The sequence below is a fragment of the Bubalus kerabau genome, chromosome 9, assembly GCF_029407905.1.
Source record: "Bubalus kerabau isolate K-KA32 ecotype Philippines breed swamp buffalo chromosome 9, PCC_UOA_SB_1v2, whole genome shotgun sequence".
Taxonomy (NCBI): domain Eukaryota; kingdom Metazoa; phylum Chordata; class Mammalia; order Artiodactyla; family Bovidae; genus Bubalus; species Bubalus kerabau.
The window spans coordinates 10,603,370-10,628,192 of NC_073632.1; positions in this window are offsets into that span (position 1 = coordinate 10,603,370).

The following is a 24,823-nucleotide window of genomic DNA, read 5'->3' on the forward strand; positions in this document are numbered from 1 at the left end:
TATATATAAAATATGTAGGTTGGTCACAGCTTTTCTTCCAAGGAGCAAGCATCTTTTAATTTCATGGCTGCCATCGATCACCATCTTCAGTGATTTTGGAGCCAAAAAAATAAAAGAAAGAACTCTCTCACTGTTTCCATTATTTTCCAATATATTTGCCATGAAATGATGGGGCCATATACCATGATCTTAGTTTTTCTAATGTTGAGTTTTAAGCCAGCATTTCACTCTCGTCTTTCACTTTCATCAAGAGACTCTGTAGTTCGTCTTCACTTTCTGCCATAAAGGTGCTATTATCTGCACATCTGAGGTTATTGATATTTCTCCCAGAAATCTTGATTCCAACTTGTGCTTCATCCAGCCCTGCATTTCACATGATGTACTATACATATAAGTTAAATAAGCAGGATGACAATATACACCTGTATGAACTCCTTTCCCACTTTTGAACCAGTTCATTGTTCCATATCTTGTTCTAACTGTTGCTTCTTGACCTGCATACAGATTTCTCAAGAAGTAGGTGAGATAATCTGGTAGTCCCATCTCTAAAAATTGTCCACAGGTTTTTGTGATCCATACAGTCAAAGACTTTGGTGTAGTCAATAAAGCAGAAGTAGAATTTTTTTTCTATTCATATCAAGATGGCAGAGTAGAAGGATGTGTGCTCATCTTTTCTTGTGAGAACTCCAAAACTGCAACTCACTGCTAAACAAACATCAACAGGAGAATGTTGTATCCTACCAAAAAAAAGATACCCTACTCCAAGAGCAAAGGACAAGTGCCAACAATACTGTAGGAGGGGTGAAATCACACTTAGAATCAAACCCCATATCTGCCAGAGATGCCGAGAGGGCTCAAACAAAACCCTGTGTGTGCCAGGACACAGAGACCCCGCAGAGGCTGAGTGAGATCTGACTTTGAGTGTCTCGGTGTCTCCAGTGGAGGCGTGGTTCTGCAGTGGCCTACTGCAGGCACAGGTGCTCTTGCTGCAGCAGACCTCAGAAGTATGGCATGTGGCATAAATCCTCCTCGAGGAGATCACCATTAATCCACTATAGAGCTGCAGAGAAGACAACCTACAAACTGGAGAACAATTCTATCAAAGAAGTTCTCGCACTGTTGCAAAGGTTCTAGGGCCCACAATAGATTCCCCAACCTGGATATCTGGCAAAGGGACTGAGAATCTTCAGGGAATTTGACTTTGAAGGCCAATGGGATTTGATTACAGAACTTCTGCAGGACTGGAAACCAAATGTTTGGAGGGCACAAACAAAAATTTTATGGGCACCAGGACCCAAGAGAAAGGAGCAGTGACTCCACAAGAGATTGAGACAGATTTGCCCAGAAGTCTCTGGCAGAGGCTTGGATTGACAGTGTCTTGCTGTGAGGTCAGGCACTGACTACAACAGTCCTTTTGAAGGAGGTCACCATTACCCCTACCATAGTTTGGCCTGAGGCCAAACTACAGGGAAGAAATACAGCCCACCCATCAATAGAAATTGGATTAAAGATTTACTGGGCATAGCCCGCTCATCTGAGCAAGACCAATTCCACTACAGCCAGTCCCTCCCATCAGGAAGTTCCACAAACCACTTGTCCTTCTCCATCAGAGGGGAGACAGAATGAAAGCCACAATCACAGAAAACTAACCAAACTGATCACGTGAATCACTGCCTTGTTTTAACTCAATGAAACTATGAGTCATGATATGTAGGGCCATCCAAGATGGACAGATCATGGTGGAGAGATCTGACAAAACATGGTCCACAGGAGAAGGGGATGGCAAACCACTTCGAGTATTCTTGCCTTGAGAACCCCATGAATTGTATGAAAGTCAAACAATATGACACTGAAAGATGAACTCCTCAGGTCAGTAGGCACCCAATGACCTACTGAAAAACAGCAGAGAAATAGCTCCAGAAGGAATGAAGAGGCTGAGCCAAAGCAAAAACAATGCCCTGTTGTGGATGTGATTGCTTATGGAACTAAAATCCGATGTCTCTAATAACCTTTGTTAAAATAAAGCACATGTGTGTGGTGCTTTCTAAGCTGTTTCAGTCCTATAGGATTCTTTGTGATGCTATGGACCATAGCCTGCCAGGCCCCTCAGTTCATGGGATTCTCCAGGCAAGAATACTGGAGTGGGTTGCCATGCTGTTCTCCAGGGGATCTTCCAACCCAGGGGTTGAACCCACATCTCTTCTGTCTTCACATTGGCAGGCGAATTCTATACCACAGTGTCACCAGGGAAGCCCTAGCATATAATATATTGCCATATTTTTAAGTATTATTATTCACACATGGATTTCTACAACAATGATATCCTAAAATACATATTATAGGTATCATTTGTATAAAATTTGTAATTATTTATTTTCAAAGTATAGATAGGGCTAATAATTAACATTCATAAGTGTTAATGAAAGACTATGCAGTTTGTGCATAGTTATTGCTAATCAATGTTTATTCCATCAGAAGGACACATCAGTTATAATTTACTCATAGAAAAATTACTCATCTAGGGAGGCATTCATAAGATGGTGGAGCAATAGGATGGGAGACCACTTTCTCCCCCACAAATTCATCAAAAGAACATTTAAACGCTGAGTAAATTCCACAAAACAACTTCTGAATGCTGGCAGAGGACATCAGGCACCCAGAAAAGAAGCTGTGTCTTTAAAAGGAGGTAGAAGAAAATATAAAAGACAAAAAAAGAGACAAAAGAGGTAGGGATGGAGCTCCGCCCCGGGAAGGGAGTCTTAAAAAGAGAGAAGTTTCCAAACACCAGGAAACACTCTCACTGCTGAGTCTGTGGCGAGCCTTGGAACCACAGAGGGCAACATAACTGGAAGGAAAAATAAATAAATAATTAAAACCCACAGATTACATGCCCAAGGGTAACTCTCCCAGTGGAGATGTAGCGCAGATTCCTTCACCTGCCACTAGCAAGTGGGGGCTGGTCAGGGAGGCGAGGGCTGCGGTGCTTAGAGTAAGGACAGGTCAGAATACCCCGAGGGCAATCTGATGGAATTAACTTGGGCTAGCAAACCAGACTGTGGGATAGCTACTACGTGAAAAGCCCTAACCTAAGACACCACCAAGCCCGCTCACAGAACAAAGGACTGAGCAGAGCTAGCCCACTGCAGAACATCCCCCTCTGGTGACAGGCAGCTAGAGCCCGAAGGGGGCAATCGCAGCCCCAGAAAGACATTATCTACCAAACTGCAAGCAGGCTTCTTTGCTAACTAAGACTTCTTGGGATTCTGAATGGTCAACATCTACCTGAGAAGGTGTGCTGATTGTACACCCAGAAAACCCAGCAACAGGGATGGGGGAGGTGATAAGTCGCGGTGACCCAGATCGCCAAACACCTCATCACCTGAGCTGCTCGGACCTGGGAAGGGCACAAAACGCAGGCCCAACTGAGTCTGCACCTATAAGGACTACCTGAGTGCCTGATCCTGAGCAGCTTAGACCTGGAAAGTGCATGCAGCCCAGGGCCAGCCTCAGATGGTTCCCGGTGGAGCAACCTAGAGCCTGAGCAGTGTGGGCAGGGAGGGCACATGCTCTGTGAGTGGGGCAGGCCTAGTGTGGCTGAGAGACTGCGAGCACACACCAGTGTTATTTGTTTGGAGCGTCCCTCCCTCCCCAGAGTGCAACTGAACAAGTGAGCCTAAAAAAGTGTCCACCACCGCCCCTTGTGTCAGGGTGGAAATCAGACAATGAAGAGACTAGTAAACAGAAGCTGAAATAGAGGGAACCACCTTGGAGTGACAGAAGCAATAGATTAAAACCGTGTAGTTAGTAACGACTACATAGGAAGGGGCCTAAAGATCTTGAGAAATACAAGCCGGGTCAAGGAACTATCCAAAAATGAACTGACCCCACATTGCCCAAAACAACAACAGAGAAAGTCCTAGATATATTTCTACTATTTTTACTATCATTCTTTTTTTTTTTTTTTAATTTTTTTTAATTCTTTTTTTTTTTTTTTTTTTTTTTTTTAATTTGAAGTCCTCTATTCAAAAGCAGAGACATTACTTTGCCAATAAAGGTTCATCTAGTCAAGGCTATGGTTTTTCCTGTGGTCATGTATGGATGTGAGAGTTGGACAGTGAAGAAGGCTGAGTGCCGAAGAATTGATGCTTTTGAACTGTGGTGTTGGAGAAGACTCTTGAGAGTCCCTTGGACTGCAAGAAGATCCAACCAGTTCATTCTGAAGGAGATCAGCCCTGGGATTTCTTTGGAAGGAACGATGCTAAAGCTGAAACTCCAGTACTTTGGCCACCACATGCGAAGAGTTGACTCATTGGAAAAGACTCTGATGCTGGGAGGGATTGGGGGCAGGAGGAGAAGGGGACAACAGAGGATGACATGGCTGGATGGCATCATTGACTCGATGGACGTGAGTCTGGGTGAAATCCGGGAGTTGGTGATGGACAGGGAGGCCTGGCGTGTTGCAATTCATAGCTTCACAGAGTCGGACATGACTGAGCAACTGAACTGAAATGAACTGAACTGATTACGCCTTTAATTTTCATTTTTATAACCTACTATTACTTTGCAAAAAAAAAAAAAGATTTTTTTTTTTTGCAAAGTATTTTTAAATCAAACTTCATATATGTATATACATTTTTAAAATAATTTTTGTGACTTTTTTTTCTTTTCTTTAATATTGTATTTTTGAAAATCCAACCTCTACTCTAGATTTTTAATCTTTGCTTTTTGGTATTTGTTATCAATTTTATACCTTTAAGAACCCAATCTTCAGTACCCATTTTTACTTGGGAGCAAGATTACTGACTTGACTGCTCTCTCCCACTTTGGACTCTCTTTTTTCTCCACCAGGTTGCCTCAATCTCCTCCCTCCCCCTTCTCTTCTCTACCCAACTCTGTGAATCTCTTTGTGTTTTTCAGACTGTGTAGAACCCTTAAGCAACTGATTACTGGCTGGATCTGTCTCTCTCCTTTTGATTCCCCTCTTTATCCTCCTGCTACTTCTATCTCCTTCTTCCCTCTTCTCTTCTCTATATAACTCTGTACATCTCTGAACAGTCCAGACTATGGAGCACACATAAAGAAGTGATTACTGGCTAGCTTGCTCTATACTCTTTTGATTCCACCTCATCTCATTTGGGTCACCTCTAACTCCCTCCTACCTCTTCTCTTCTCCATGTAACTCTGTGAACCTCTGTGGGTGTCCCTCACTGTGGAGAAACTTTTCATCTTTAACCTTGATGTTTCATCAATGGTGCTATACAGATGGAGAAGACTTGAGGCTAAAAATAAGACTGAAAACCAGAAGCAGGTGGCTTAAGTTCAAATCCTTAGAACACCAGAGAAGTCCTGACTCCAGAGAACATTAATCAACAGGAGCTCATCAAATGCCTCCATACCTACACTGAAACCAAGCACCAACAAAGGCCAACAAATTCCAGAGTAAGACATACCACGAAAATTCTCCAGCAACACAGGAACACAACCCTGCACTTCAAGATACAGGTGCCCAAAGTTACTCCAAACCCATTGACATCTCATAACCCATTACTGGACACTTCATTGCACTCCAGAGAGAAAAAATCCAGCTCCACCCTCCATAACACCAACACAAGCTTCTCTAACCAGGAAACCTTGACAAGCCACCTGTACAACCCCACCCACAGCAAGGAAACTCCACAATGAAGAGAACTCCACAAACTGCCAGAATACAGAAAGGCCACCCCAAACACAGCAATATAAACAAGATGAAGAGACAGAGGAAACCCAGCAGGTAAAGGAACAGGATAAATGCCCACCAAACCAAACAAAGGAGGAAGAGATAGGGAATCTACCTGATAAAAAAGTCCAAATAATGATAGTGAAAATGATCCAAAATCTTGAAATCAAAATGGAATCACAGATAAATAGCCTGGGACAAGGATTGAGAAGATGCAAGAAAGGTTTAACAAGGACCTAGAAGAAATAAAAAAGTGTCAATATGTAATGAATAGTGCAATAAATGAGATCAAAAACACTCTGGAGGCAACAAATAGTAGAATAATGGAGGCAGAAGATAGGATTAGTGAAGTAGAAGATAGAATGGTAGAAATAAATGAATCAGAGAGAAAAAAAGAAAAACGAATTAAAAGAAATGAGGACAATCTCAGAGACCTCCAGGACAATATTAAATGCCCGAACATTCAATTCATAAGAGTTCCAGAAGAAGACAAAAAGAAAGACCAGAGAAAATACTGGAGGGCATAATAGTTGAAAACTTCACTAAAATGTGGAAGGAAATAATCACCCAAGTCCAAGAAACCCAGAGAGTCTCAAAAGGATAAACCCAAGGTGAAACACCACAAGACACATATTAATCAAATTAACAAGGGTCAAACACAAAGAACAAATATTAAAAGCAGCAATGAAAAACAACAAATAACACAAGGGGATTCCTATAAGGATAACAGCTGATCTTTCAATAGAAACTCTTCAGGCCAGGAGGGAATGGCAGGACATAAAGTGATGAAAGAAAATAACCTACAGCCCAGATTATTGTATCCATCAAGGATCTCATTCAAATATGAAGGAAAAATCAAAAGCTTTACAGACAAGCAAAAACTGAGAGAATTTTCCAACAAATGCTAAAGGATCTTCTCTAGACAGGGAACACAGAACGGGTGTATAAACTTGTACCCAAAACAATAACATAAGTGGCAATGGGATCATACTTATCAATAATTAACATAAATGTAAATGGGTTGAATTATCCAACCAAAAGACAAAGACTGGCTGAATGTTTACAAAAACAAGACCCCTATATATATTGTCTATAAGAGACCCACCTCAAAACAGGGGATACATACAGACTGAAAGTGAAGGATGGAAAAAATATTCCATACAAATAGAGACCAAAAGAAAGCAGGAGTATCAATACCCATATCAGATAAAATAGACTTTAAAATAAAGCCTGAGAAAAGAGACAAAGAAGGACACAACATATTGATCAAAGGATCAATCCAAGAAGAAGATATAACAATTCTAAATATATATGAACCCAACATAGGAGCACCACAATATGTAAGACAAATGCTAACAAGTATGAAAGGGGAAATTAACAATAACACAATAATAGTGGGAGACTTTAATACCCTACTCACAACTATGGATGAATTAACTAAACAGAAAATTAACAAGGAAACAAAAACTTTAAATGATACAATAGACCAGCTAGACCTAACTGATATGTTTAGGAACTTTCATCCCCAAGCAATGAATTTCACCTTTTTCTTAAGCACATATGGAACCTTCTCCAGGATAGATCACATCCTGGGCCATAAATCTAGCCCTGTTTAAAAAAAAAAAAATGAAATCTTTCCAAGCATCATTTCTGATCACAATGCAGTAAGATTAGATCTCAATTACAAGAGAAAAACTATTAAAAATTGCAACATATGGAGGCTGAACAACACGCTGCTGAATAAACAACAAATCACAGAAGAAATCAAAACATGCACAGAAACGAAAGAAAATTAAAACACAACAACCTAAACCCTGTGGGATACTGTAAAAGCAGTGCTAAGGGGAAAGTTCATAGCAATACAGACATATCTCAAGAAACAAGAAAAAAGTCAAATAAATAACCTAACTACACCTGAAGCAACTAGGAAAGGAAGAAATTAAGAACCCCAGCATTAGTAGAAGGAAAGAAATCTTAAAAATTAAGACAGAAATAAATGCAAAAGAAATAAAAGAGACCATAGCAAAAATCAACAAAGCAAAAAGCTGCTTCTTTGAGAGGATAAAATAAAACTGACAAACTATTAGCCAGACTCATCAAGAAACAAAGGGAAAAAAATCAAATCAATACAATTAGAAATGAAAATGGAGAGATCACTACAGACAAGAGAGAAATACAAAGGATCTTATGGGACTACTATCAGCAATTATATACCAATAAAATGGACAACTTGGAAGAAATGGACAAATTCTTAGAAAAGTACAACTTTCCCAAACTGAATCAGGAAGAAATAGAAAATCTTAATAGACCCATCATGAGCACGGAAATTGAAACTGTAATCAGAAATCTTCCAGCAAACAAAAGCCCAGGTCCAGACTGTGTCACAGCTGAATTCTACCGAAAATTTAGAGAAGAGCTAACACCTATCCTACTCAAATTCTTCCAGAAAATTGAAGAGGAAGGTAAACTTCCAAACTCATTTGATGAGGCCACCATCACTCTAATACCAAAACTAGACAAATATGCCACAAAAAAAAAAAAAAAAAAAAAAAAAACTACAGGCCAATATCACTGATGAACATAGATGCAAAAATACTTAACAAAATTCAAGCAAACAGAATCCAACAACACATTAAAAAGATCATACAGCATGACCAAGTGGGTTTTATCCCAGGGATGCAATTATTCCTCAATACCGCAAATCAATGTAATATACCACATTAACAAATTGAAAAATAAAAGCAATATTATTATCTCAATGGATGCAGAGAAAGCCTTTGATAAAATTTAACATTCATTTATGATAAAAACTCTCCAGATAGCAGGAATAGAAGGAACATACATCAACATAATAAAAGCTATATATGACAAAACCACAGCACAGATTATACTCAATGGTGAAAAATTGAAAGCATTTCCCCTAAAGTCAGGAACAAGACAAGGGTTCCCACTTTCACCACTACTATTCAACATAGTTTGGGAAGTGCATGGCCACAGCAATCAGAGCAGAAAAAGAAATAAAGGGAATCCAAATGGGAAAAGAAGTAAAACTCTCACTGTTTGCAGATGACATGATCCTCTACATAGAAAACCCTAAAGACTCCACCAGAAAATTACTAGAACTAATCAATGAATATAGTAAAGTTCTGGATATAAAATCCACACACAGAAATCCCTTGCATTCCTATACACTAATAATGAGGAAATAGAGAAATTAAGGAAACAATTCCATTCACCATTGCAATGAAAAAAAATAAAATACTTAGGAATATATCTACCTAAAGAAACTAAAGACCTATATATAGAAAACTATAAGACACTGGTGAAACAAATCAAAGAGGACACTAATAGATGGAGAAATATACCATGGTCATGGATCGGAAGAATCAATATATTGAAAATGAGTATACTACCCAAAGCAATCTATAGATTCAATGCAATCCCAATCAAGCTACCAATGGTATTTTTCACAGAGCTAGACAAATAATTTCACAATTTGTATAGAAATACAAAAAAACATGAATAGCCAAAGTAATCTTGAGAAATAAGAATGGAACTGGAGGAATCAACCTGCCTGACTTCAGGCTCTACTACAAAGCCACAGTCATCAAGACAGTATGGTACTGGCACAAAGACAGAAATATAGATCAATGGAACAAAATAGAAAGCCCAGAGATAAATCCACGCACCTATGGACACCTTATTTTTGACAAAGAATGCAAGAATATACAATGGAGAAAAGACAATCTCTTCAACAAGTGGTGCTGGGAAAACTGGTCAACCACTTGTAAAAGAATGAAACTAGAACACTTTCTAACACCATACACAAAAATAAAGTCAAAATGGATTAAAGATCTAAATGTAAGACCAGAAACTATAAAACTCTTTGAGGAGAACATAGGCAAAACACTCTCCAACATACATCACAGCAGGATCCTCTATGACCCACCTCCCAGAATATTGGAAATAAAAACAAAAATAAAGAAATGGCACCTAATTAAAAGCTTCTGCACAATAAAGCAAACTATAAGCAAGGTGAAAAGACTGCCTTCAGAATGGGAGAAAATAATAGCAAATGAAGCAACTGACAAACAACTAATCTCAAAAATATACAAGCAACTCCTGCACCTCAATTCCAGAAAAATGACCCAATCAAAAAATGGGTCAGAGGGAGGAGCTAAGATGGCGGAGGAATAGGACGGGGAGAACACTTTCTCCCCCACAAATTCATCAAAATAACATTTAAAAGCCGAGTAAATTCCACAAAACAACTTCTGAATGCCGGCAGAAGACATCAGGCACCCAGAAAAGCAACCCATTGTCTTTGAAAGGAGGTAGGAAAAAATATAAAAGACAAAAAAAAAAAAAAGACAAAAGAGGGAGGGACGGAGCTCCATCCTGGGAAGGGAGTCTTAAAAAGAGATAAGTTTCCAAACACCAGGAAACATTCTCACTGCCAAGTCTGTGCCAAGCCATGGAAGCACAGAGGGCAACATAACAGGGAGGAAAAATAAAAAAACAATTAAAACTCACAGATTTTGAGCCCTACAGTAACTCCCCCAGCAGAGAAACAGCACAGACGCCTGCATCCGCCATTAGCAAGTGGGGGCTGGGCAGGGAGGTGCGGCTCGGGCTGCATTGCTTAGAGTAAGGATCTGGCCTGAATACCCTGAGCGCTACCTGAGCGAAATAATTTGGGTTACCAAAACAGACTGTGGGATATCTACCATAAGAAAAGCCAGCCCTAACCTAAGACACCGCCAGGCCCGCGCATGGAACAAAGTACTGAACAGAGATAGCCGGCTGCAGACTGTCCCCCTCCGGTGACAGGCAGCCAGAGCCAGAAGAGGGCAATCACAGCCCCAGAGAGACATTATCTACAAAACTGTAAGCAGGCTTCTTTGCTAACTAAAACTTCCTGGGGTTCTGGACAGTCAAAATCCGCCTGAGAAGGTGCGCCAGTTGTACACCCAGATAACCGAGTGGCAGGGAGGCGATAAGTCGCAGAAACCACGCTCGCCAAACACCTCATCACCTGAGCTGCTCGGACCTGGGAAGGGCACAAAATGCGGGCCCAACTGAGTCTGTGCCTCTGAGGACTAACCGAGTGCCTGAACCTGAGCGGCTTAGACCTGGGAGGTGCTAGCAGCCCAGGGCCAGCTGCGGATGGTTCTCGGGGGAGCAACCTAGAGCCTGAGCAGTGTGGGCAAGGAGGCTACACGCGCTGTGAGCAGGGGCAGGCCCAGTGTGGCTGAGGCACTGCGAGCACACACCAGTCTTATTTATTTGCAGCGTCCCTTCCTCCCCACAGCACGACTGAACAAGTGAGCCTTAAAAAAAAAAAAAAAAAGGCATCCACCACTGCCCCCTTTGTATCAGGGCAGAAATCAGACACTGAAGAGACCAACAAACAGAAGAAGCTATAACAGAGGGAACCGCCTTGGAAGCCACAGGCAGTAGATTAAAACCCCATGGTTAGTACCGACTACATGGGAAGGGTCTATAGATCTTGAGAAATATAAGCCAGAACAAGGAACTAGCCAAAAATGAACTGAACCCACAATACCCACAACAACATCAGAGAAAGTCCTATATATATTTTTACTACTTTTACGATCATTCTTTCTTTCTTTCTTTTTTAAATTTTTTAAAAAATTTTTAAGTCCTCTATTACTCCTTTAATTTTCAATTTTATAACCTACTATTACTTTGCAAAAAAAAAGACACTTTTTTTTTAAAAAAAAAAAAAAGCAAACTTCATATATATGTATTTTTTATAACTTTTGTGACCTTGGTTTTTTTTTTCTTCTTCTTCTTCTTCTTTTCTTTAACACTGTATTTTTGAAATTTCAAACTCTGCTCTAGATTTTTAATTTATGCTTTTTGGTATTTGTTATCAATTTTGTACCTATATTTTCTTTATTTTTTTTTTGAGTTTGTTTGTTTTTCTTCTTTTCTTTTTGTTTTTCTCTCCTTCTTTTCCTTCGTCTTTTCTTTAACATTGTATTTTTGAAATTCCAAACTCTACTCTAGATTTTTAATTTTTGCTTTTAGGTAATTGTTACCAAGTTTGTACCTTTAAGAACCCAATCTTCAGTACCCATTTTTTACTAGGGAGCGAGATTACTGGCTTGACTGCTCTCTCCCCCTTTGGACTCTCCTTTTTTTTCCACCAGGTCGCCTGTGTCTCCTCCCTAACCCCTCTCTACTCTACCTAACTCTGTGAATTTCTGTGTTCCAGACGGTGGAGAACACTTAGGGAACTTATTACTGGCTGGATCTGTCTCTCTCCTTTTCATTCCCTCCTTTTATCCTCCTGGCCACCTCTGTCTCCTTCCTCCCCCTTCTCTTCTATGTATAACTCCGTGAACATCTCTGAGCGTTCCAGTTGTGGAGTGCATATAAGGAAGTGATTCCTGGTTAGCCCACTCTCTCCTCTATTGATTCCACTTCATCTCATTCGGGTCACCTTTGACTCCCTCCTCCCTCTTCTCTTCTCCATGTAATGCTGTGAACCTCTCTGGGTGACCCTCATGGTGGAGAACTTTTCATCTTTAACCTAGATGTTTTATCAATGGTGCTGTATAGAAGGAGAAGTTTTGAGACTATTGTAAAAATAAGACCGATAACTGGAAACAGGAGGCTTAAGTCCAAACCCTGACTCCAGGGAACATTAATTGACAGGAGCTCATCAAATGCCTCCATACCTACATTGAAACCAAGCACCACACAAGGGCCAACAAGCTCCAGAGCAAGACATACCAAGAAAATTCTCCAGCAACACAGGAACACAGCTCTGAGCTCCAATATACAGGCTTCCCAAGTCACCCCAAAACCATAGACATCTCATAACTCATTACTGGACACTTCATTGCACTTCAGAGAGAAGAAATCCAGCTCCACCCACAAGAACACAGACACAAGCTTCCCTAACTAAGAAACCTTGACAAGCCACCTGTACAAACCCACACATAGTGAGGAAATGCCACAATAAAGAGAACTCCACAAACTGCCAGAATACAGAAATGACACCCCAAACTCAGCAATTTAAACACGATGAAGAGACAGAGGAATACCCAGCAGGTAAAGGAGCAGGATAAATGCCCACCAAACCAAGCAAAAGAGGAAGAGATAGGGAATTAAACTGATAAAGAATTCCGAATAATGATACTGAAATTGATCCAAAATCTTGAAATTAAAACGGAATCACAGATAAATAGCCTGGATACAAGGATTGAGAAGATGCAAGAAAGGTTTAACAAGGACCTAGAAGAAATAAAAAAGAGTCAATATATAAAGAATAATGCAATAAATGAGACAAATAACACTCTGGAGGCAACAGATAGTAGAATAACAGAGGCAGAAGATAGGATTTGTGAATTAGAAGATAGAATGGTAGAAATAAATGAATCAGAGAGGAAAAAAGAAAAACGAATTAAAAGAAATGAGGACAATCTCAGAGACCTCCAGGACAATATAAAACACTACAACATTCGAATCATAGGGGTCCCAGAAGAAGAAGACAAAAAGAAAGACCATGAGAAAATACTTGAGGAGATAATAGTTGAAAACTTCCCTAAAATGGGGAAGGAAACAATTACTCAAGTCCAAGAAACCTAGAGAGTCCCAAACAGGATAAACCCAAGGCGAAACACCCCAAGACAAATATTAATCAAATTAACAAAGTTCAAACACAAAGAACAAATATTAAAAGCAGCAAGGGAAAAACAACAAATAACACACAAGGGAATTCCTATAAGGATAACAGCTGATCTTTCAGTAGATACTCTCCAAGCCAGGAGGGAATGGCAAGACATACTTAAAGTGATGAAATAAAATGACCTACAGCCCAGATTATTGTACCCAGCAAGGATCTCATTCAAATATCAAAGAGAAATCAAAAGCTTTACAGACAAGCAAAGCTGAGAGAATTCAGCACCACCAAACCAGCTCTCCAACAAATACTAAAGGATATTCTCTAGACAGGAAACACAAAAACGGTGTATGAATTCAAACCCAAAACAATAAAGTAAATGGCAATGTGATCATACTTATCAATAATTTCCTTAAACGTAAATAGGTTGAATGCCCCAACCAAAAGACAAAGACTGGCTGAATGGATACAAAAACAAGACCTCTACATATGTTGTCTACAAGAGACCCACCTCAAAACAGGGGACATATACAGACTGAAAGGGAAGGGCTGGAAAAAGATTTTCCATGCAAATAGGGACCAAAAGAAAGCAGGAGTAGCAATACTCATATCAGATAAAATAGACTTTAAAACAAAGGCTGTGAAAAGAGACAAAGAAAGTCACTACATAATGATCAAAGGATCAATCCAAGAAGAACATATATCAATTATAAATATACATGCACACAACATAGGAGCACTGCAATACGTAAGACAAATGCTAACAAGTATGAAAGGAGAAATTAACAATAACACAATAATAGTGGGAGACTTTAATACCCCACTCACACCTATGGATAGATCAACTAAACAGAAAATTAACAAGGAAACACAAACTTTAAACTATACAATAGAACAGTTAGGCCTAATTGATATCTATAGGACATTTCATCCCCCAAAAAAGAATTTCACCTTTTTCTCAAGCACACACGGAACCTTCTCCAGGATAGATCACATCCTGGGCCATAAATCTAGCCTTGGTAAATTCAGAAATATTGAAATCATTCCAAGCATCATTTCTGACCACAATGCAGTAAGATTAGATCTCAATTACAGGAGAAAAACTATTAAAAATTCCAACATATGGAGGCTGAACAGCACGCTGCTGAATAAACAATGAATCACAGAAGAAATCAAAAACAAATCAAAATTTTCATAGAAATGAATGAAAATGAAAACACAACAACCCAAAACCTGTGGGACACTGTAAAAGCAGTCCTAAGGGGAAAGTTCATAGCAATACAGGCACACCTCAAGAAACAAGAAAAAAGTCAAATAAATAACCTAACTCTACACCTAAAGCAACTAGAAAAGGAAGAAACGAAGAACCCCAGGGTTAGAAGAAGGAAAGAAATCTTAAAAATTAGGGCAGAAATAAATGCAAAAGAAACAAAAGAGACCATAGAAAAATCAACAAAGCCAAAAGCTGGTTGTTTGAAAGGATTAATAAAATTGACAAACCATTAGCCAGACTCATCAAGAAACAAAGGGAGAAAAATCAAATCAATAAAATTAGAAATGAAAATGGAGAGATCACAACAGACAACACAGAAATACAAAGGATCATAAGAGACTACTATCAACAATTATATGCCAATAAAATGGACAACGTGGAAGAAATGGACAAATTCTTAGAAAAGTACAACTTTCCAAAACTGGGCCAGAAAGAAATAGAAAATCTTAACAGACCCATCACAAGCACGGAAATTGAAACTGTAATCAGAAATCTTCCAGCAAACAAAAGCCCAGGTCCACACGGCTTCACAGCTGAATTCTACTAAAAATTTAGAGAAGAGCTAACACTTATCCTACTCAAACTCTTCCAGAAAATTGCAGAGGAAGGTAAACTTTCAAAATCATTCTATGAGGCCACCATAACCCTAATACAAAAACCTGACAGAGATGCCACAAAAAAAGAAAACTACAGGCCAATATCACTGATGAACATAGATGCAAAATTCCTTAACAAAATTCTAGCAATCAGAATCCAACAACACATTAAAAAGATCATACACCATGACTAAGTGGGCTTTATCCCAGGGATGCAAGGATTCTTCAATATCCACAAATCAGCCAATGTAGTACACTACATTAACAAATTGGAAAATAAAAAACATATGATTATCTCAATAGATGCAGAGAAACCCTTTGACAAAATTCAACATCCATTTATGATAAAAACTCTCCAGAAAGCAGGAATAGAAGGAACATACCTCAACATAATAAAAGCTATATATGACAAACCCACAGCAAACATTATCCTCAATGGTGAAAAATTGAAAGCATTTCCTCTAAAGTCAGGAACAAGACAAGGGTGCCCACTTTCACCATTACTATTCAACATAGTTTTGGAAGATTTGGCCACAGCAATCAGAGCAGAAAAATAAATAAAAGGAATCCAAATGGGAAAAGAAGAAGTAAAGCTCTCACTGTTTGCAGATGACATGATCCTCTACATAGAAAACCCTAAAGACTCCACCAGAAAATTACTAGAACTAATCAATGAGTATAGTAAAGTTGCAGGATATAAAATCCACACACAGAAATCCCTTGCATTCCTATACACTAATAATGAGAAAATAGAAAGAGAAATTAAGGAAACAATTCCATTCACCATTTAAACGAAAAGAATAAAATACGTAGGAATATATCTACCTAAAGAAACAAAAGACCTATATAGAGAAAACTATAAAACACTGGTGAAAGAAATCAAAGAGGACACTAAGAGATGGAGAAATATACCATGTTCATGGATTGGAAGAATCAATAAAGTGAAAATAAGTATACTACCCAAAGCATTCTATAGATTCAATGCAATCTCTATCAAGCTACCAACGGTATTCTTCACAGAGCTAGAACAAATAATTTCACAATTTGTATGGAAATACAAAAAACCTCGACTAGCCAAAGCTATCTTGAGAAAGAAGAATGGAACTGGAGGAATCAACCTGCCTGACTTCAGGCTCTACTACAAAGCCACAGTCATCAAGACAGTATGATACTGGCACAAAGACAGAAATATAGATCAATGGAACAAAATAGAAAGCCCAGAGATAAATCCACGCACATATGGACACCTTATCTTTGACAAAGGAGGCAAGAATATACAATCGTTTAAAGACAATCTCTTTAACAAGTGGTGCTGGGAAAACTGGTCAACCACTTGTAAAAGAATGAAACCAGAGCACTTTCTAACACCATACACAAAAATAAACTCAAAATGGATTAAAGATCTAAACGTAAGACCAGAGACTATAAAACTCCTAGAGGAGAACATAGGCAAAACACTCTCCGATATACATCACAGCAGGATCCTCTTTGACCCACCTCCCAGAATATTGGAAATTAAAGCAAAAATAAACAAATGGGACCTAATTAAACTTAAAAGCTTCTGTACAACAAAGCAAACTATAAGCAAGGTGGAAAGACAGCTTTCAGAATGGGAGAAAATAATAGCAAATGAAGCAACCGACAAACAACTAATCTCAAAAATATACAAGCAACTCCTACAGCTCAATTCCAGAAAAATAAATTACCTAATCAAAAAAAAAATGGGCCAAAGAACTAAATAGACATTTCTCCAAAGAAGACATACAGATGGCTAACAAACACATGAAAAGATGCTCAACATCACTCATTATCAGAGAAATGCAAATCAAAACCACTATGAGGTACCATTTCACACCAGTCAGAATGGCTGCGATCCAAAAGTCTACAAGTAATAAATGCTGGAGAGGGTGTGGAGAAAAGGGAACCCTCTTACACTGTTGATGGGAATGCAAACTAGTACAGCCACTATGGAGAACAGTGTGGAGATTCCTTAAAAAACTGGAAATAGAACTGCCTTCTGATCTAGCAATTCCACTGCTGGGCATACACACTGAGGAAACCAGAATTGAAAGAGACACGTGTACCCCAATGTTCATCACAGCACTGTTTATAATAGCCAGGACATGGAAGCAACCTAGATGTCCATCAGCAGATGAATGGATAAGAAAGCTGTGGTATATATACACAATGGAGTATTACACAGCCATTAAAAAGAATACATTTGAATCAGTTCTAATGAGGTGGATGAAACTGGAGCCTATTATACCGAGTGAAGTAAGCCAGAAAGAAAAACACCAATACAGTATTTATGGTGACTGTAGCCATGAAATTAAAAGACGCTTACTCCTTGGAAGAAAAGTTATGACCAACCTAGATAGCATATTGAAAAGCAGAGACATTACTTTGCCAACAAATATCCATCTAGTCAAGCCTATGGTTTTTCCAGTGGTCATGTATGGATGCGAGAGTTGGACTGTGAAGAAAGCTGAGCACTGAAGAATTGATACTTTTGAGCTGTGTTGTTGGAGAAGACTCTTGAGAGTTCCTTGGCCTAGAAAGAGATCCAACCAGTCCATTCTAAAGGAAATCAGTCCTGGGTATTCTTTGGAAGGAATGATGCTAAAGCTGAAACTCCAGTACTTTGGCCACCTCATGCGAAGAATTGACTCACTGGGAAAGACTCTGATGCTGGGAGGGATTGGGGGCAAGAGGAAAAGGGAGCGACAGAGGATGAGATGGCTGGATGGCATCACCAACTCAACGGACGTGAGTTTGAGTAAACTCCGGGAGTTGGTGATGGACAGGGAGGCCTGGCATGCTGCGATTCATGGGGTCTCTAAGAGCTGGACATGACTGAGCGACTGAACTGAACTGAACACATATATATGGAATTGAGGAAATGGTAACAATATCCCTGAATTTAGAGAAATGGTAACGATATCCCGAGACAGCAAAAGAGACACAGATGTATAGAACAGTCTTTTGGTCTGTGTGGGAGAGGGACAGGGTGGGATGTTTGGGGGGAATGCCATGGAAACATGTGTAATATCATATAAGAAATGAATCACCAGTCCAGGTTCAATACAGGATCCTTGGGGCTGGTGCACTGGGATGACCTGGAGGGATGGTATGGGGAGGGAGGTGGGAGGGGGTTCAGGATGGAAAACACGTGCACGACTGTGGTGGAGTTATGTTGATGTGTGGTAGAACCAATACAATATTGTAAAGTAATTAGCCTCCAACTAAAATAAATAAATTTAAATTAAAAAAAAAAACTACGCATCTAAAAACATCAAGAAAAAAATAAATATCTGACTAAATCTGTTCGTTATGGCCCAGCTAATCTGACATGTAAAATTGCTCATTATAACAAATATGAAATAAAATATGAATCTAGAACTAAAAGTTAATTATAAATTTACTCCAAATGAAAATATAAATCTTTATTATGATCTTTTTGATTAAAAAAAAAGTGGTAACAAAGTCTCTAGATAAGCAAAGATGGTTTCTAGTATAATAAATGCAGGATGAATTCTTGATTTAAAAAATACTTCTATGAGATAATAGAGTATAGCTTAAAATAAAGTTTTATTTTGTGTGTTTTCTCAGTCTCTCAGTCATGTCCAACTCTTTGCCTTCCCATGGATAGGAGCCCCCTGGGCTCTCTGTCCATGACATTCTCTAGGCAGGAATGTTGGAATGGGTTGTCATCTCCTACTTTAGGGTACCATCTCAGCCCAGGGGTGGAATCCTCATCTCTTACCTTCTGCATTGACAGGTGAATTCTTTACCATTTTGCGACCTGCTAACTATAGCTTGTGAATTAACAAACACCAGACATAAAAATGACTAAGTATCTTTTATTATATGAAGTGTAAAATTCATTGAAATATTACTAACAAAATAGGAGAGGTTTCATAATCTTAAAAAAAAAAAAAAAACTCCCCCAAAACTCTATCTATATTCTTTGTCTCCAGCATTGTATATTTCAATCAAAAGCATATAAGAATGGTTATAAACCTTGAATAAATAAAAACAAAGCAGTGATCACACTATCGGAGAAATTAACTGTGAGGTTTTAAGCAGACCAGTATATATTGATAGAATGCCTTAGAACAATAAAACAGAAATGGGGGTGGTTCTTTTCAGTACAGTGAGCAAAGTTGTCTTTGACAGAACCAGAAGACTTGTTGAAAGTTCTTTCATTCTGAGACATGGTGACCCTTCTGCAGAACTTCGAGTAGGCAAATTAGAAGTGTCTGACAGAGGACTACATTACAGATCAAATGAGTAGGAGAAGCTAAATCAAAGTGTAACCTGGCCTCTGAGGAAGCCTAGGCAGATGAAATCATGTGTTATAAGTTTACCAACTTGAGTCACAAGACAGGCAAAGCAAGTATTGATCAGATGGAGAAGTGTTAATTAGTACAGGTATAAAAGCAATCATAGCATGCTGCCAATTTAGAAACAGGAAAGGAGGACTTGGTGGCCCAGTGGTTAAGAACCCATGCTTTTACTGCAAAGGGCACCAGTTTCTACCCCCAGGTTAATGAACTAAGATCCTGCATACTTTGCAGTGTGAGGAAAACGCAAAAACACAAGGAAGATGCAGAAAACCACAAAATCTAATATGTAAAATGAGTTACAGACTGAAATGTCCCTCCTTAAATTAATATGTTGAAGCCCTAACTCACCCCAATAAGACAGTATTTGGAGGTAGGGCTTTCAGGAATTACTTAAGATAAAAATAGACAAAAAGGTGGGGCATTACTTCAATAGGATTTTTGGCCTTACAAAAAGAGGGAAAAAGAAGAGCTCTTTCTCTCTCTCATGAAAGCCCAGGTAAAGACACACAGGAAGGCAAGGGGCTCTTTGCCAGGAAGAGAGCTCTCACCACAACCAAGCTGTGTTGGTTCTTTGATCTCAGATTTCCACCTCCCAGGACTTCAAAGATGTGAGTTTCTTTTGTTCAAGGCACCCAACCTGAAGTATTTTGTTATGGCAGCCTGAGTAATTTAATACACGTTGGAATATTTTGCACTTCGTATAGCAACTGTTAAAATTGTTACATATGAATATTTCACAATGTGCCTGATTTGTTTTTGCTCTTGTCCAATTCTTTAAAAACATAAATCAGTTAAATATAATAAATTACATTTATTAATAGGACAAGTAATGAATAAATGCTTAAGAGGTAAGTGAGTACCTGAGCTAAATTCAAAATGTAAATAAATGTCTACATCATAGACTAGAAGGAAAAACAGGCAAAAAACAAACAAACAAAAAAAAAAACAATAAAAAGTGTGTCTTAAAACTACCATTTTTACATAGATGGGTAGAAGATTCATCAAGAGGAGTTATAGTATCACTGTATGTGTTAGTCACTCAGTCATGGCCAACCCTTTGCCACTGCCTGGACTGTAGCCCTCCAGGCTCCTCTTTCCATGGGATTTTCCAGGCAAGAATACTGGAGTACATTGCCATTCTTTTCTCCAAGAGATAGTCCCCACCCAAGGATCGAACCAGGGTCTCTTGCATTGCAGACAGATTCTTTACCATCTGATCTACCAGGGAAGCCCATATTATTAATGAAATAGTCCAAATCTGTTTTTCTTGTTTGAATAAAGATGTGAAATCCTAAGCAGTTTCTGCAAGAAGAGGATAACTGATACATCCACAAGGGATTTAATCTAGTTAGAGATTATATAGGATGATTCATTTATTGTTTTAATACTGCTGACAGGTGAAGTTTTAATGGACGCTTCCAGTGAATGGGGCAATTTGATTTTAGTCAAGGTAGTCTAACATAAACTTCACCTTGTTTCAATTACTTTTTTGGACACTATAATATTAATAATTGAAAGAGTGAGATTTTAATTTGCTATATTTTGATTTGTGGTGCCAAACAACTTTATTTTCCTTAAAGTTAAATTTAAATTTTTTAAATTTATTTATGTTTTATTGAAGGATAATTGCTTTACAGAACTTTGCTGCCTTCTATCAAATCTCAGTATGAATCAGCCACAGGTATACAAATATCCCCTCTTTTTTGAACCTTCCCCGATCTCCCTCCCTGCCCCACCCCTCTAGGTTGATACAGAGCCCCTGTTTGAGTTTCTGATCCATATAGTACATTCCCATTGGCTATCTATTTTACATATGGTACTCTAAGTTTCCATGTTACTCTTTCCATACATATCACCCTCTCATTTTTAAAATAGTTTCTGGAGAAATTTTATTTATTTATGTCCCTATATACCATGTGTTAGACTTTATTTTTCTTGGCTCCAAAATCACTGCAGATGGTAACTGCAGCCATGAAATTAAAAGACGCTTACTCCTTGGAAGGAAAGTTATGACCAACCTAGATAGCATATTCAAAAGCAGAAACATTACTTTGCCAACAAAGGTTCGTCTAGTCAAGGCTATGGTTTTTCCTGTGGTCACGTATGGATGTGAGAGTTGGACTGTGAAGAAGGCTGAGTACTGGAGAATTGAAGCTTTTGAACTGTGGTGTTGGAGAAGACTCTTGAGAGTCCCTTGGACTGCAAGGAGGTCCAACCAGTCCTTTCTGAAGGAGATCAGCCCTGGGATTTCTTTCGAAGGAATGATGCTAAAGCTGAAACTCCAGTACTTTGGCCACCTCATGCGAAGAGTTGCCTCATTGGAAAAGACTCTGATGCTGGGAGGGATTAGGGGCAAGAGGAGAAGGGGACGACAGAGGATGAGATGGCTGGATGGCATCACTGACTCGATGGACATGATTCTGAGTGAACTCCAGGAGTTGGTGATGGACAGGGAGGCCTGGCGTGCTGCAATTCATGGGGTAGCAAAGAGTCGGACACGACTGAGTGACTGATCTGATCTGATATACCATGGATATCCCCTCTCTGGATGAGTGAGCTAAAAACTGATTGTGTTGCTTTATTATAATTTAAATCACTTTATTTTCCAAATTTCTTAAAGTTTAAATTCCTTGTATGTACATGTATCCTAAATCACTTCAGTCATGCTGACTTGTTACAACCTTATGGACTGTAGCCCTCTAGGCTCCTCTGTCCATGGGCTTCTCCAGGCAAGAGTAATGAAGTGGGTTGCCATTTCCTACTCCAGGGGATCTTACCCACCCAGGGATCAAACATGTGTCTCTTATGTCTCCTGCATTGGCAGGAGAGTTCTTTATCACTATCATCACCCAGAAGCCCTTAAATTCCTTAGCATACCCCCCAAATGTTCAGGTTTATCTACCACCAATTCCATCCCTAGACCCATTTTTAAAATAAAATTTAATTTCAGAATATTTTTAGAATTGCTGAAAAGTTGTAAAAATAGTTAATAGTTCATATGTACACCCACAGCCAGTTTCCTCATATCTCAGCCAATGAAATAATATGAATACATTATTGTTAAAATTCATATTTTTTTCAGTTTTACTTAGTTTTTACCTAATGTCCTTCCTAGTATCCCACTGAGAATGCTACTCTACCTTGTTTCCAAACAAGGGCACATTCTGAAATACCAAGGGTTAGGATTTAGAAGTGAAATTTGAAGTTTGGGAAGGAAAAATTCAATTATACACATCAAAGTCCTAGGCAACCACTACTGTACTTTCTGCCTCTATGCATCTGCTTGATCTGGATAGTTCAGATAAATGAAATCACACTATGTGGTGTTGTGACTTTTCTCTCACATGTAGCTTCATGTTTTCAGGATTGAGCCATATTACATCCTGTGCCAGTACTGTTCAACCTCTCTAGCGAATTTTTCATTGCAATCATTAAGCTTTACAGCTACAGAATTCCCATTGAGTCTTTTTTATAGTATTTATCTCTCATTGATCTTCTATATTTGGTGAAAAACTTTCATCATATCTTTCTTGAATTATTTAATGTTGGTTTCTTTAGTCTTTGAACAGATTTATAATAGCTGTTTTGAAGTCTTTGTGGGCTTAACCCACCATCTGCTTCCCTTGCCTTTTTTTTTTTTTCCTGTATATGGGTAATTTTGTTTGTTTGTTTGTTTGTTTTTACATCTCTTATATTTGTGGCTGTAAATTGGATGTCTTAGATAATATGTTGCAGCTCCTCAATATAGACCCCACCCCTATTATTGCTGTCTGCCTGGTGATGCAATTGTTTGGTGATTTGCTTAAACTAATTGTGTGAAATATATTTTCTCTGCAGTGATGTACCTGGTCATGTTGTTTTCTGCTTGTTTTTATCTTTTAGCTGAGCTACCTAGAGATTGTCTCTGGGATGTAATGGTAAGGTATGCACAATTTTGGAGGGAAAAAAATGTGCTTAAGTCTTCTTAGCCAGTTAGATTTTTACCCTTTTACTGTTGAGTGTGTTTGTGGTTTGGAAACTCAGGGAAGTTAAGTACCTTTGGCTTACATTCAGTCAGAGACCAGTAACTCAGAGATTCCCTCTCTGAGGGCTCCTTGGAGGGTGCCACCTTGGGCCTTAGGCCCAGTCTTCCAGTTTTTTGGGGATAAGTGTTATTTTATTCTTAAGTTTGGCTCCTTTAAGAGCCACCTCTGAGTTAGGGTAGCTAACTGTTCAGTCAGCGTTTCTTTAGAAGTTGTGTTTAAGGCTGTTATGCCAGTGAGACATCTGTCCTGTGTTGATGGGTCTGCTTGTGGGTTAGAGAAAGTCTACAATTTCACTCCAGGTCCTGCTCTAAGCACTCTGAGTCTAAGTGCACCTAACACTTGTACACAGTCTTTCCAAGCCCCAGAATTGACTGTGATTTTTTGGCTTCCCTCGTGGCTCAGCTGGTGAAGAATCCACCTGCAATGCGGGAGGCCTGAGTTCAACTCCTGGGTTGGGAAGACCCCCTGGAGAAAGGAAAGGCTACCCACTCCAGTATTCTGGCCTGGAGAATTCCATGACTGTATAGTCCATGAGGTCACAAAGAGTTGGACACAACTGAGCGACTTTCACTTTCAGAGTACCTACATTTCTGTACACCTGTTCCTCTCAATTATTCTCCAATAACTTAAACATTTTGTATTCATGTGTGTTGGTAATTAATTTGAATGAGATTGTATAAAAGAGTTTGACATGAATGAGAAACTTTCACTGTAACTTTCCAGGAGAGTTCGTCTAGATTCTCTTCTATTAAACTTTTGGCTCCTCTGTTATTTGCTTGTATTATGGACCTAATATTTTCTTTATAATTGCAGTTCACCAAGATCTCCATTATTTTTGACAATATCATTAAGCATGAAACTGTCCATTTTCTGTTAAAAACAAAAAACAAACAAAACAAAAACAAAAACAAAAAACAAAAAAAAAAACAGTAGGTTCCCTCAGGCAAAGCTGTAGAATACTTTGTGCTATGGTCCACCTCTTCCACAACCAGAACCTCTTTTTACCGCATAGCACTGGAGGTAAGGATCCTATTTTATCAATGATGTGTGCATGCATGCTAAGTCATTCCAGTTTTCCGATTCTTTGTGACCCTATGGACTGTAGCCCTCCAGGCTCCTCTGTCCATGGGATTCTCCAGGCATGAATACTAGAGTGGGTTGCCATGCCATCCTCCAGGGGATCTTCCTGACCCCGGGATCGAACCCATATCTC